Source organism: Uloborus diversus, chromosome 3, assembly GCF_026930045.1.
Source record: "Uloborus diversus isolate 005 chromosome 3, Udiv.v.3.1, whole genome shotgun sequence".
NCBI classification, from domain to species: Eukaryota; Metazoa; Arthropoda; class Arachnida; order Araneae; family Uloboridae; genus Uloborus; species Uloborus diversus.
In genome coordinates, this window is record NC_072733.1 from 177,907,918 (window position 1) to 177,922,034 (window position 14,117).

General features: G+C 33.5%; 1 protein-coding gene across 6 annotated transcripts in view; it reads right to left on the minus strand.

Annotated features, from left to right (window-relative positions):
* Positions 1-9,578, minus strand: part of LOC129219305 (protein hu-li tai shao-like) — a 106,497-nt gene extending 96,919 nt beyond the window's left edge. For 3 of the 6 annotated variants that reach the window (XM_054853649.1, XM_054853653.1, XM_054853651.1), the window contains exon 1: positions 9,356-9,522. The gene's annotated coding sequence lies outside the window, so the exon portion shown is untranslated. Of the gene's footprint in view, positions 1-9,355 lie in introns of all 6 variants that reach the window. The other 3 variants (XM_054853648.1, XM_054853650.1, XM_054853652.1) reach the window with 3 other exon arrangements.
* Positions 9,579-14,117: the final 4,539 nt, after the last annotated feature.

Sequence of the window (14,117 nt, forward strand, 5' to 3'; positions counted from 1 at the left end):
TTTAGGATAAAGTAACATATTTGTAATAGTATACATTGATTTTGTTATAAAATTTGACACTTTTTTGCATTACTACTTGTGTTGTGGTTATGCGTTCATTGTACGATTAAGCATTTATTTTTGTTATTACTATCTTATGTTGTAAACCGGACCTAAATTAAGTTCTTTTCTGAGTGGCAGGAGCTAGTCAGGCTATTGTTATTGCCTTTACTCCAACCTACTCAAATAGGGATTTTGAAATAGACGGAATGAAATATGTTTCTGCTTGTAATTTCTTTTCTTTTACCTGTGAAACGCATTTTTGAAAAAAATATTAACCTGATTGAAATCAAATGAATTGAATGTTAAAAGTTACGCATCTTTGTAATAAATTAAAAATAAATATGGCCAAAAAATATCTGGTGTTAAAAGATTAAATTAGAAAAATAAACAAACAAAATAAAAATTAAAAAATAATAATAAATGAAAAAAAAACCACAACATACTAATGATACAATACAATGATGATACTTCTAAAAGTAGTAGGAGTGACACCAATTTTATTAGTGCAAATGTTAGACAAACATGTTGGTTATCAAATTTAATTAGTTTCAGATCTCTACTATAAGGGGGTTAGTTAAATTAGCAAATGGTCAACTTCTACTCTATTTCTACGGGATAACTCTTTTTTCCAAGCTTTAGTGCTACAAAATTACCAGCTTTCAATAAAAGATGACAGTCTTTCTGAAACTAGTTGATTTGATTTTTTATAGTTTCTTGGTTTTAGTCTACGTCATCCTCAAATTATGTTTCAGATTCAGAATACTCGCTATATAATACCTTATGTTCATAACTATGCAATACATTATGTTTATTTAATAAAATACATAGTTGCATTTTTAATATAAATAACAGACAAAAAATTAGTATGATTGAAAAAATATGAATATTAGTATGACTATTTTATACACTACACAATACCTTCATCTGTACCTATATAGATTTATTGTGTTTCTAGTACTTTTTAAATAGCTTTTTTACAAAAAGTATTAGAAGGACAGTATTTTAGGTAGCACTACTGTAATTTTATAATAAAATTTAAAACAAACGGTGAAAAAATCCATTTGAATATGAAAAGTTTTAAATACCGCCATAACATACTAACTTAGAATGATTATATTTCCAAAAGTAATAGAAGTGACACCTATTTTTTTAGTGCAAATGTTAGACAAACAATTTGGTTATCAAACTGAATTAGTTTCAGATCTCTGCTATGAGGGCGAGAGTGGTAGTTAGATTTTAAACATTTATGTTTTTGTGATACTTATCAAATAAAAGTTCCAATACCTTCTGGCAACCTAATAGTGGCACCAATTTTATTACATATTTTTGATGAATGCAAGTGTAGCTAGAAATTGATGTAAAAACGTTGGTATCATCATGAAGGCGCTTTGAGAAAATTGGCCTTCAATATAGTAAAAAATGTCATTTTCGGTCATTTTTAAACGGACTTTGTGGGCGTCGCCCCTCGTAGTGACACCGATTTGACAGCTGTAATAGTATCTAACATGACCACATAATAGTATGGAATTTAAAAATTCATGTCATTATAGGAGCACTTGAAGCAACAAGAACTTTAAAATCTGCAAATTTGAAAAACATGCAAAAATGGCCATGCCCCCTAAATTTAAAAAATGAATTTCCCAAAAACAGCAAGTCAGACAAAGCTCATATTTTGGATTTACATTACACTCATAATAAGGAACAACATATGCCAAAATAAAGAAAATTAAAAATGTCAACAATCACAACCTACCTGATCCTTACAGACAAGGTCTCTAGATTAAAGTTATTATCTTTAATAATGTTTAAATCTATAAGAATGTTATTTTTCTCTTCATCACTTACAAAATAATATCATATACGGCAAAAATAGAAATGTTAAGAATGGAAAAGACCCGGTTTAAACAGATTTTTTTAGGGAAGGGAATTTTGAAAACTTCCAAGTCATGAGAAATTTGATTTACTTCCACTTGGCCCAAAAAGGTTCAACACCATTTTCTGTTTATGCTAACATAAAGACTGAATAAAGAACTCATGAGTGATAAAGCGCACATTAATGACTGGATATGATTGACACTTGACCGGTCTGTGTTCATTAAAACGAAACTTCAGCATACAGAAAATAAGGGAACACACAGAAATAATTTTTGGAGGGTTCCTGGAAAATTAAGAAGCTTCCGGAAAGCCTTGAAAAGGCTAAAAAAACATACTTAGGGAGTACTATGTATAATGAACGTTTAATGGGTTCTTGCACTGCCGAAGTCAAGCGATGTCACCAGCACACAATGAGGAAGTTATAAATAAAATCGAAAAACGAACTAGAAAACTAGATTTTATTCTACGATATTTTGTAAGCCTATAGAGGAAGACTTGTGACTGTAAATCAATACTGTGTAATTATCATTAGCATGTGCACAGGGGTCACCAGGGGTACCACCAATAGCTCCAAAAAAACATGACGATATTAAGCACCATAATGTTGTGGGTGAAATGTGCCGACGGCTGAAATGAGGCTGAGGTTACTGTGGCTGACTGGCAAAGTAGCTTCTCCTAACCAGCTTCTCTTCTACATCACAAACCCAGCTGTCATCATTTCTTTATCTTGTATATGCATTTCATGTAACAAAGTTTTTTTTTTTTTTTTAATGTTCATGAAACGGTGCTGCAGCAAGGAAGAACTTATGTTTCGCGTAATCAAGCCAGGTTCTAAATTTGAATGGGAGATCTTGACACTCTTCAAATGTATTTTTATCCCCTTTTTACACGAATGAAGTTCATAACATTTTAGCACTAAAAGTAAAAGTATCAAGGAGCATCATGCTTTTCATGAAAGAAAAATAAATACGTTTTTGTGAAAATTTAAGGTGCTCAGTGGCGCACCTATAAAGTCTAGCATGCCTAGTGAATTTTAAGGATGATAGAAAAAGTCTTATAATTGTAGTTGTTAAAATGCAGTTTACGACGATCTTCGATAATGTTAGGTCTTGGGGAAAGAGGGGTTCATATTCTACCTCCCGCAATAAATTTTGCAATTGAATTTCTAAAAATGCATTTGTAGATTAACTTTGATCATTTTAGCGGGAGGGTGCTACGGGGGGTTCTCCCCCAGTAATTTTGGAAATTATAGTTTGGAAAACAGTTTTAGAAGATTTCAGATAATGTTAGAGAGACTAGAAATTCAAGACCCTCTCTCGAAACATTTTGAAATTGAAGCTCCAAAAATGTTATTTTAGCCAACCTTCGATAACGTTAGGGGAGGACTTTACGAGACTCATTTGGAACATTTACGAAATTGAAATCAAATTTAAGAATATCTTTAATATTTTTGGCTAGAGAGAAGTATACGAGAAAGTTTTTGAGGTCGTCTATTTACTAACTCAGGTTTAGTTGATCTTTTGTAATATTTCTGCAAGGTGTTTGCTCCCCTTTTAATTTATAATATACATTGTACCTTATTTGAATAATGTTTTAAAATATTTCTTATCCTATTGAGAGTTAAAATACCACCTCCCTTTTGAGAAAAAGGGATTATCCTCTGGTGGAAAGTCATCCCTCATCCTTAGGGGAGTTCCCATAAAGTATATTCAATATACACCACATACTCTCAAACACTTTAAACATTGTGCATAATGGATTACTGGGAGTATACCCTTTAGAATAATTGATGGAAACATCACTGCTTACTAGAGTTTCCACTACGGTTGCATCTTTCGCAAAATGCGAAAACAATCTAAATTACGAAAATGAAGCAAGGCATTTTTGCTTTTATGCTTAAGAAAAAAAGATTCCCAATCCGAAAGTGAGCAAGCATGGCCATACTGAACTTGATCTTTTTATAAATCTTAGTTGACATGTTTAAACTATCATTAAGTTCAATAATACTTTGTCTTATTAAGAATCTTGTTTCCACCCAAATTATTGCATTATTAACGTTTTAAAAATAAAACTTGCATCCCCTCATTGCCGAGTACGATTATAATTTTTTTATTTTAAGTTTTAAAAAAATATTAGCTAATGTGAATTTATTTCTCTAAAAATCGCACATTTGAATTTCGCTTTCAACTGGAGATGAAACACATGTAGTTAGTGAATAAGATGTGAAGACCTATTAATTAACCTTCAACATTTTAGCATTTTGCTATAAAAGCTTTTTTCCCAACTTTAGCCGTTTTGCTAAAGAACATTAGAACTCAGTTTAAACCCTGCTGCTTACACCCCACAGGTACGCCACTGCAGTGTAGAAGCAGTAAGCAGATCCAGGAAATGTACCATGAACGCAAAAAAAAATTTCCTTCTATTTTATTGAACTTTCTTTGAAAAAAGCATCAAAGAGATTAAATTAAATTTTTTTTTTTAAACTAATCTTGGCAATATATGCCTTCTTTTCCTGTTGCACCACGCATGTTGCAAAACCATTCCTGTATTACAAAATTTACTGCATCAGGCTAAAATTTAAATATTTTAAACAAATAAAAATATCAGGCTGGAGAAAGTGAAAAGTTCATTATTTAAAACCAAAGCATTCAAATAGTTTTGGAAAAGAAAATCTCAGGAAGGGCTTTCTACAATATTTTTGTCAATAATTAAAACAAATGATATAATAAATGAAAATAAGGACACAGCAAAGAAAGGGAAGTCCCCGAAACTTACCCCTTCATTTTATATTACCAAATACAGCCTAGAACATTTTTGAAAATCTGATTATGTTTCCAAGCCCCATCCTTTCTATATCTTCATCAGATATGGCTTACAATTACGTAGTAAGACGTCGATTCCGAAAAGCTACAAGGATTGCGCTCCCACTTAAATCCCTTTAGAAACACACCCTTTTTATCATTAATGATAGTCTTAAGAACCTCAATAAAATTTGCCGGGGATCCTCGAAACCACCCCTCAACTTAATATCAAATATTGTCTAAAATTTGTATTTTAAAGACTCAATTTCGAAAGAAATTCCAGAGGAGCGCAGCGAAACTCCCTGATAAAACATTATCAAAGATCTACAATTGCATCTCTGGAATTTTAATTTCAAAAAATACCAAGGGAGAGTCCAAACTTTTCCGCCAACTAATACCATTACCAAAGTTCTCTAAAAACTGCATTTTAAAAGCTAACTTCCAAAAATTTTCCAGGAGAACGTCCTCTCTACCTCTAGCAAACATTGTTGAATATTGTCTTTAACTTTGTTTTAAGTTCTTCGATCAATATTGAAAACTTTCTGAGCGAGTCCTCAGATCTTTTCTTACTTCAAAAAGATATAAATCTAAAATTATATTGTTAGGACTACAATTTCAAACAATGTCCGGGTGAAAGAAAGCCCCTTACCCCCCCCCCTTCCCAGTGGTTATCTAACCTCCAGGCTCTGTTGTATAGTGGTTCCCCCATTACTGAAGCTCTGTGCACACACTCCTTGTAATAAACACGTTTTTAGTTTTATAATTACAGATTAAAATGAGATTTTCTGGCAGTATTTATTAAACAAATAAATACTGCACTGAATATTAGTAGATCTCAATATTTTAAATGTTAATAAGAAATTTATGATTTAATAACAAAAATAAATTTTGACTTTCAACAAAATATTACAATATAAGTATCATTTAATTTGTAAGTTATCTCTGAAGAAACAGGTTGGTGGTTTATTGTTTCTACAGCAAAGTTATCCAAAAAAGGTTAAAAAGGGCCTTCAAAACCTAATACCATACTATATGATATGAGAGTTATGTATATAGCATAAACCCAAATAAACAAATAAGCAAGATTTTTTTTCCAAATCCTTTGTGTAGATTTCAAAGGTTACGTTAATCACAAGGTTATTTAACACCAAAACCTGAAAGGATTAACATTGTCCTTATTAATGCATGGCGTATAAAATATTTTTTGTTTTCTTGAATTCTAACTTGTACACAAAATTTACCGTACTTTGTATGAAAGGTTGTACTTTTCATACTTTTACCTGTCCCTGACGTCAACGCTTTGTGTTGTTATATTGTCAGTTCTTCCTCATTAGTTTTAATAGAAAACTCAACCTGTCACAAAACCAACCCACCTGGTGGGGTAACTTTGTGACAATTACTCTTACAGGCTTGGATCATACATTTGTATTTAATTTGTGCTAGCTTACATATTATTAGATAATAGAAGAATGTAGCTGCACATGATACAGTGACTGCCACTTATTTGAATCGTTTGTTTCCAGTTCAGTTTTGAATAAAGCGGCTGATTCAATAATGCAAAAATGAATAACTATCTTTTTAAACGTGGAATTCTACGTACAATTTAAGAGAAGCTTTTTTAATTCTTAGTCAACCAACATAATGTATTATTATAAATATGCTGTTCTCCCAAAATTTTTGTTCTTTAATTAAAGAACTTGATCAGAAAACTTATCGTGTGTTTGATTTAAATATCTAGCAGTAAACTCCCGATTTTTCGCAACCTTTCACTTTCAAAAAAAAATCTGTGTTGGTGATGATGTCGTGTGTCAGCCACGCTAGCAATTTGGGATGCACTGCTTCACATGTTCAACAGTACCATAATTTAATGTGATGTCCAATTCACACACACATGCCATAGAGATCAGTTTATAATAGGGTAGGCAACCAGGGCCGTAGACAGGGTGGGGACCGCCGAGACAAATCCTCCCCTCGAAATTTTAACCTATTTCCAAAAAATGAAGAAACTAAGATTATCTAATAAAAACTCTTCCCTCTACTCCTTCACTTGACCTTGTTGATACAATTCTTCTGTCAGTTAGACCATTTCTCCCCTCCACACCCACTTTTCAAAAAAATTTCAAAAATTCCTAATTTTTGTACATTGTGGTAAATCACAAAATGTTAATTACTTATTATGAATAACATTTTAAAAAGTCTCTGATATACACTTCAACACAAAATGTAACAGATTTACACGATCAAAACTAACATTTTTAATCTAAACACACTTTTCATTAAATGCTTAATTTTGTAGAATTTAATAAATTAAATTAATGTTAGTTAATGTGTTTGTCGCCTTTAAAAATATTAATTTATTTTTTAAGGAGGTGATTATCTCTTTTTAATTGTGACTATTTTCACTTATTTGCCTGAAAGTTATTCTAAAAGCCCCCGTCACATGAATTCGTAATTGTGAACATGCAATAAACACTATGATGTATAATAAACTAAAAATTTTCTTATTTTGAATTTATTTAACCACCTTACAGTTCTTGACGAGAAATCTCGTCCATTCAACATGTAATTCTAGGACTTGTCAACTGCAATAGGGTTAATCAAACTTTTTAAAAATAAAGTTTCTAAATAATATTTTCCCCTTGATTTCATGAGAAAGTACATCCATGCCTGAGCCGGGATTCGAGCCCAGAACCTCCCCATCCGCAGTCGGACTCCTCTGACCACTAGACAAGGTGGGCCGCTTCTTTGGCAATGATTAATCGAATGTAAATAAATGCACATTTTAACACGTGTAATATCTATTTTTATACTCCTGTTTCCTTTTTCCCCCTCCCTACTTATTCCTTCAAATCGACACAACTTACTGATTTTTAATCTACCCCACTTACTGCATTTTAAATCTACATTACTTACGAGCGTAAACAAGTGACTGGATTAGTCTTGAAAAAATTCTCCACCCCTCCTCCAGTACACTTTTGGTATACCTAATCAAGTTTTAATCTGTTGCATGTAATCTGCACAATTTTCTCGCTTTCATGTATCATCCACTTTCAAAAATGAGCAATCTTTTTTTAGCTTGTACATACTTATTTTAGCTATGGTCTAAATATGTGCGATTTTTATCGATATTTTTTGGCTGTTGCATACAGTAACAACTAGTGTTTTTATACAGTTTACCCGCAAAAGTGCATATCTGCCGTTACTGTGCCACCCTATTCAGCTGATAATCGGGAGTTTACTGTAGTTCAATGTTTAAGCTGATTTAGTTGTTTTTAAGAATTTGATTCACTAAAGTGGCTGATTCAAATATAAGTCGCTCACTGGGATAAAATCAGATTGAATAACATTTAACTGTTTTAAAGGAAAAAACTCAAAAAATTTGAACTACACAAAAACCCGCGATTAGGGTATGTTAAAAACAGGCTAATTCACTGTATTTTAATAAAAGAATTTTTGTCAGAGAAGGAATTTTATGTCCAAGGTTCTTTCCTAACTATTTTACTTGATACCTTACTTGTGATGTGGGATAGCCAGATAATGCAGTGATCGGATTTGGTACCTAACATTTAGTACAATGCGAGAGAGATACCGGGTATTTAATAATAAGACTATTACCTAATGCATCCAAAGAAATACAGGTGAATGAAAGAATATGTATGCGATTGCTAGAAAATTAAGCTTTAGACCCACTTAAGGACATGCAAAAATTTCAAAAATGAATTTTAAAAAATTTGCTAGAAAATTTAAGGATTAAAGAGAAATAGAATTTTTCAGATCTGCAGACGACTAAAAATCATGTAAAATAAAACTTGGTTAAAATGTTTAGTGAATTAGTAAGTTGAATAAGGAAGTTTCTCATTTATCAAAAATAAATAATTACACTGAAAAGAGATAAGATTCATTTTAATTCAAACTATGAAAGACAAAAATTTTTAAGTACTGCACAATATTTTATTCTTGATCATTTTCAAAAGGCAGTTAGAAATCAAAACTCAAAAATCGACCCTTTAAACAGCTGAAAAATAAACAAAACTTGCATTTACGAACGATTGTGAGTATTTCTTTCCTTACATATGTATACAAATAGCCAACTTGATACCAATTGTCAATACAGTTTCGGAGAACATTACAATGGTCTAAGACTGCTAGATTTTCACGTTTAATAGCTTTCTGTTTGAGTGTTGGGTCATATTTACCACCTGACTTTACATTTGTAATAGAAAACTATCTCAAAAAAAAGTTGCTCATCATAAGATGTGTAAAAACACTTAATAACTGTCTTTCATGGCTCTCTCACTTGGTTTGAAAAGGGATTTTTAACAGCACACAGACACGAAAAATTCACCTCACTGTATCACACTGCAACAACAACAAAAGACTGGTGCAAGAAGCTCTTCAAACGTTTACACCTCAACAAAGCATCCATTTAAATCGGATAAATATACACTTCATTTTAAGACCTTTACCCATGTATAACGTATTCTTGTCAAAAGCATTGCTTTCCGCAGCTCTAAAACGCGGCTTTTAAAAGGATAACGAAGCCGTTATACGCCGGGGTATCGAAATGAAGTTTAAGAAAAGCAAAGTAAAGTTAATTAAATACCGCAGTTTGATAAGAGGAAACAAGAGAAACTTACCAGATTTCAAGACCAATTCAAATTATGAAGAAGCAAACTAAATTGAAAGTTCAAAATGATAAAGGTTAATTTAACTTGAACATAAACACAGCAAGCTAAAACGCTACAAATTTACACACCGATACGATTCCATACACTTTCGCAAGGGCGCGGCAAGAACCCCAGACTACGGCACTGATAGGACTAACCGCCCATGCTTGGCCTGTGATTGGTCGTGTACTTCACTTCTATATCGTTGCCATTCTGTTAACTTTTGGTGCTGTCAGATTGTGGCCCGGTATTCATCAAATTTACATTGTATCACTAGGCTACATTCGGAAACAGGCACCGGTCGCACCGATGCGTAGCCGGTTCGGCAACCGCAAGCGTTCGGAAACGATCGAGTCGCAATACGTTTTCAATTAGGGACTCAACAGTTTCGACCGCTTGCCGTAACACCGGTGCGACCGGTCCTGCTTCCGAATATACAATATAGCCTTAAAATATTTCTTCATTTCATTGAACACGAAGTACATGAATAGCTCATGAATCTGATTGAGTTGGCACATTGTTTCCACAGATCCTTGATGGCACAAATGTGCCAGTATGGCACACATTGCACTATATAAATTACTGATTCGTTCACTTATTTTGCTGGTATCCCCTTTCTACAACATATTGCATACCTGGGGCTCCTGCTTCCCCCCCCCCTTCCCGTTCTTCTGGGTTGCAGTCAAGGGCGGTGCTCCCTTCCGTTGATTCCTACTGATTCAAGACATTGTTTTAGAAATACGTAAATAAATTACGTGTCAGCAAAACAGAATTTTTGCAGGGAAATCTTTTTATACTTTTTACCTCTTCATTAAACATTTTCTTTTATTCTTATAAAGGCAGTTGGTCCCCTTTTTTTCGACAGGAGACCTCCTTTGAGAATTATTTTTGGCTCCCTAAAGTCAAGTTTTTAAAGTCTCAATGCCAAAATAATTTATAAATCACGAGGAAAGCTCCCGAAATCTATCCTTTCCCCTAAAGTCACTAAAGAGCCTAAAACTACGAGGGGGGTGGGGTTTCAAATAGTAAGGTAACAAGAACTCTGACAGGCGTGCAGATTATCATTAAAAATCAGACGAAGTTGATAAGAGCTTTCAAACGGTACCAGTTTTTGCCAGTATTCGGTATTAGACCACCCCTTACCGTCCCGACCTCGCACAGAGTGATTTCCATCTCTTTGGACCTTAAAAGAAACACTGGGGAGGTCAGCAGTTCAGAGCAGATGTTGCGGTTCAGCAAAAACCATCTTGATGTGGTTTCACATTCTTGGCGATGATTCCTACTATGTCGGACCTCCAGACCTCCAACTGTTTCATTAAAGGTCCAAAGAGATGGAAGTCACCTGGTGCGAGATCAGGACTGTAAGCCGGTGGTCTAATATCTCCCAACGAAAAAAACTATCACGCTTCTTGTTTCATTGGCGAGACATGTTTCCGTCAATGCAGCTATTTCTAACCCACATTTTGTCCTGTTAGTAGACACCCAGCTCCACCCCCACCACTGGTACCGCTTGAAAGCTCTGATTATCTTTATTATCTTCAGCGTGATTTTTATTCTTACAGAGAATCTGCACACCCGTCAGCGCTCTTGTTACCTTACTTTTTGAAACCCCAACGTACAAGGGCGCCCATATAGGGGGCAAGAAGGGGGGTCGAGCCCCCCCCCCCCCTTCCCCGCCTTAGAAATGAGAACTTTCTTGCTTTTAGTCCTTTTTTCTTTGCAAAAATGTAAAAATATTTCTTCTCCAGCCATTAATGATTAAGTTATTAAAAATGTCCAATTTTAATGACTCTAATCTGTCCTGAAATTGGTTTTCATGGGGAAAATATCATGCTAAACCATGGTTAAAATATCTGAGCCCCCCCCCCTTACAATTTTGAATGTGGGCGCCCATGCCTACGTGCATTTTAAGACCATTCATCTCGAAGGGAGAGCTATGGATTCTCTCCTAGGGAGAGCACTCACCGGCTCCTCTAACACTTAAAAAATATAGTCTAAAATTGTATTTTTAAACCTCAATGTCAACATTTTTCTAGGGACAATCCTCGATGTCGTTTCTCCTAACGTCATAAAAGATAACCTAAAATGCGTTTTTAGCATTTCAACTTTTTAAAAAATCCCAATGAAGGGTACTAGAAACCCCAGTATTACTATTAGGTATGCAAAAAAAGCCATCAATTTTGAGAAGTGGGATTAAATCCTGAAATTTTGTGAAATAATCCGGAATTTTGAGAAATTTTATGAGACAAAATTATTTTATTAAGATGTTTTATAATTTTCACACGTTATTTATACTTATCTCTCCTTATCCTCATTTATATAATAGCTAAAATCACTGATCGAGTATAACGCTCTGACGTCCTTTCAACAATTCAAATTATCGTCTGGTTTGAAATGAAAAATTATGTTCTCAAAGAGAAAAAAAAGTGAAGGTTATCTCTCTTAGGTGAAATATCGTCTGTTTCTTTATATGTTCAAAAAGAATAATAGCTTTAGTTTTAATTTTTTTTTAAATATCGTCTGCGCCTTCTGAGAGTTTTATTAGCTTTTGTGAAACACGATAGTTTGGCAAAATTATTTTTCGTTGATGTACGTTCGTTCTAAAATTACTTCTAGTCTGCGGTTTTAAATATTTTTCTGAAATTTTCAGAATTTAATTCATTAACACATGGCATGTGTCACATATATGCTTTTGTCAACTTTTAAAGATCGCGCCTGATGCTGGTATGAATTAAAAAAATTTCTTCATGCTTGCTGATTGTATTTATTTCAAATTCATTTATATTTTTAGCAAAAAGTAGTACATCTAATCAGTTGTATATCACACGCAAGGTTTATTTATTGCAATCGCGATGATACACTTTAACAATATTTTCTGGCAATGTTGACGAGCTGAGAACAGCTGTATACTGATTATGATTTCGAAAAGGAAAACCTCAGAAATTTGAAATGTCTGATGAGTTGCTAATTTCATGGTTTTATGAACAGAATGGTCATTTAGCTTTGTTGTGTATAGAATTCTGTATATGTTTTAAACATTTCTGTCTCATATATATCCACTTTAGAGCAAAACTAATGTGTCCAAAAATTGTTATTTTTTGGTTATTACAGCATTGTATGTAGAATCATATTCCGCATTAAGTCGTAACAACGTATTTGTGCTTAAAAAATCAAAAACCCTTTATAGTCTGCATTATCAATGTTTTAAGAGCACAGCACGAGTCCCAACCTTTGTTTGCAGTGAACACATTTCTTACGCTCTCCTGCAAAGTAGTGAAAATGTGACTTACGATAGTCAGGATTTGCGGCACAGATATTTTTTGGAACACGTCAAATTTGATGGCCAATCTCTTTGATAGAAAGGCAATTTGTTCCAGTCATGAGAAGTCCAGTCATTTTTCTAGTTTATAAATAAGAAGTAAGATTTTGTACAGGTCTGAATCAATGCCTAAAATTCTTAAAATTATTATTAACATCGAGAAAGTCAGAAAAAAAAATATTATTAATGCAGCTGAGAATTTTTTTTTTTTTTTTTTTTTTGAAATGTTCCAACTTCTGTTGTTTTTAGCAAACGATTGAATATATGCTAGAGAATTTGGAAATGTTATTTACTTTAAGTTTTTAATATTTTGAGCTTTCATATTTGCTTTGGAAATCTCCTAATTAATATTTTTTTTAATTTTTAATATAATGTTACTGTGCTAACATCTCCCTCTCCTTCTCAAAAAAATTGAAGTCCTAAGTTTATGTGTGCCATTTTGAAAAACTTCTTTTGAAAAATTACTTTTGTCCCATTGAGAAAATAGTAGACAAAACATTCTGAACTTCCTACATTTTGGAAGTTTATAAGATATTCTTCCCAAAAAACCCAGCTTGTACTCGCGTTTTTTTTTTTTTTTTCTACTCCTTGCAGCAAAGATGGCCAGAAATAACGTCTCCAAGATTTCAAATTCGAAAGGTTTCCGACAGAAATCCCACCTTACCATACGTCTCCAAAGATGGCCTAATATTGTGTTTTTGGAACTTCAATTTTGAAAAATTCAGAATCCCAACTCACGTCGCCGTCCCAATTGTCCTCCCTCCCCCCTCCCCCCACCGATGACTAAAAAGAAATTTCCGTGGGTGAGTTTCTGAAACCATACTTCCATAGATACCCTAAAATTTACTTCTGCTTCAAAAATGATTTCGGAAGGGACGAAGGGAGCCGAACTGCCGAACCCTTGCTCTCTCTTTCTCCAGTAGCTTCCAAACGGACTGCAGTCGCGTTTTTAAAACGTTTATTTCGAAATACTTCAGAGGAGAGCCGTAAGACTTCCACTTGATAACGTTTATTTATTCATCTTCCCCGATGGCTTTTCTTAGACCTCAATATTGAATATTTTTCTAAGGGAGAAAGGGTCATGGTCCAAAGCCTTCACTATTTCCTTCACGCGATCAAAAATATACGAAAATTGCATTTAAAAGACTTCAATGTTGAAAACGTTTCGAAGTCAGTCAACAAATCTTTTGCTTTCCCTAGCTTCATCAAAAACAACTTTCAATTTGGTTTTTAAATATTTTCTTGGGTGAACGTACATTACATACATCAAATAAGTTCATGAATGCATAGTTAAGGGGTAAAAGTAGTATCGACGATAATGATTATTATTGTCTGCTTTTTTCGTACGTAAAAATAGTTCTCTTTCTCTCTTTCGGTAATTTCTTTCTATCGAATATTCTTTGTACTTAAAAA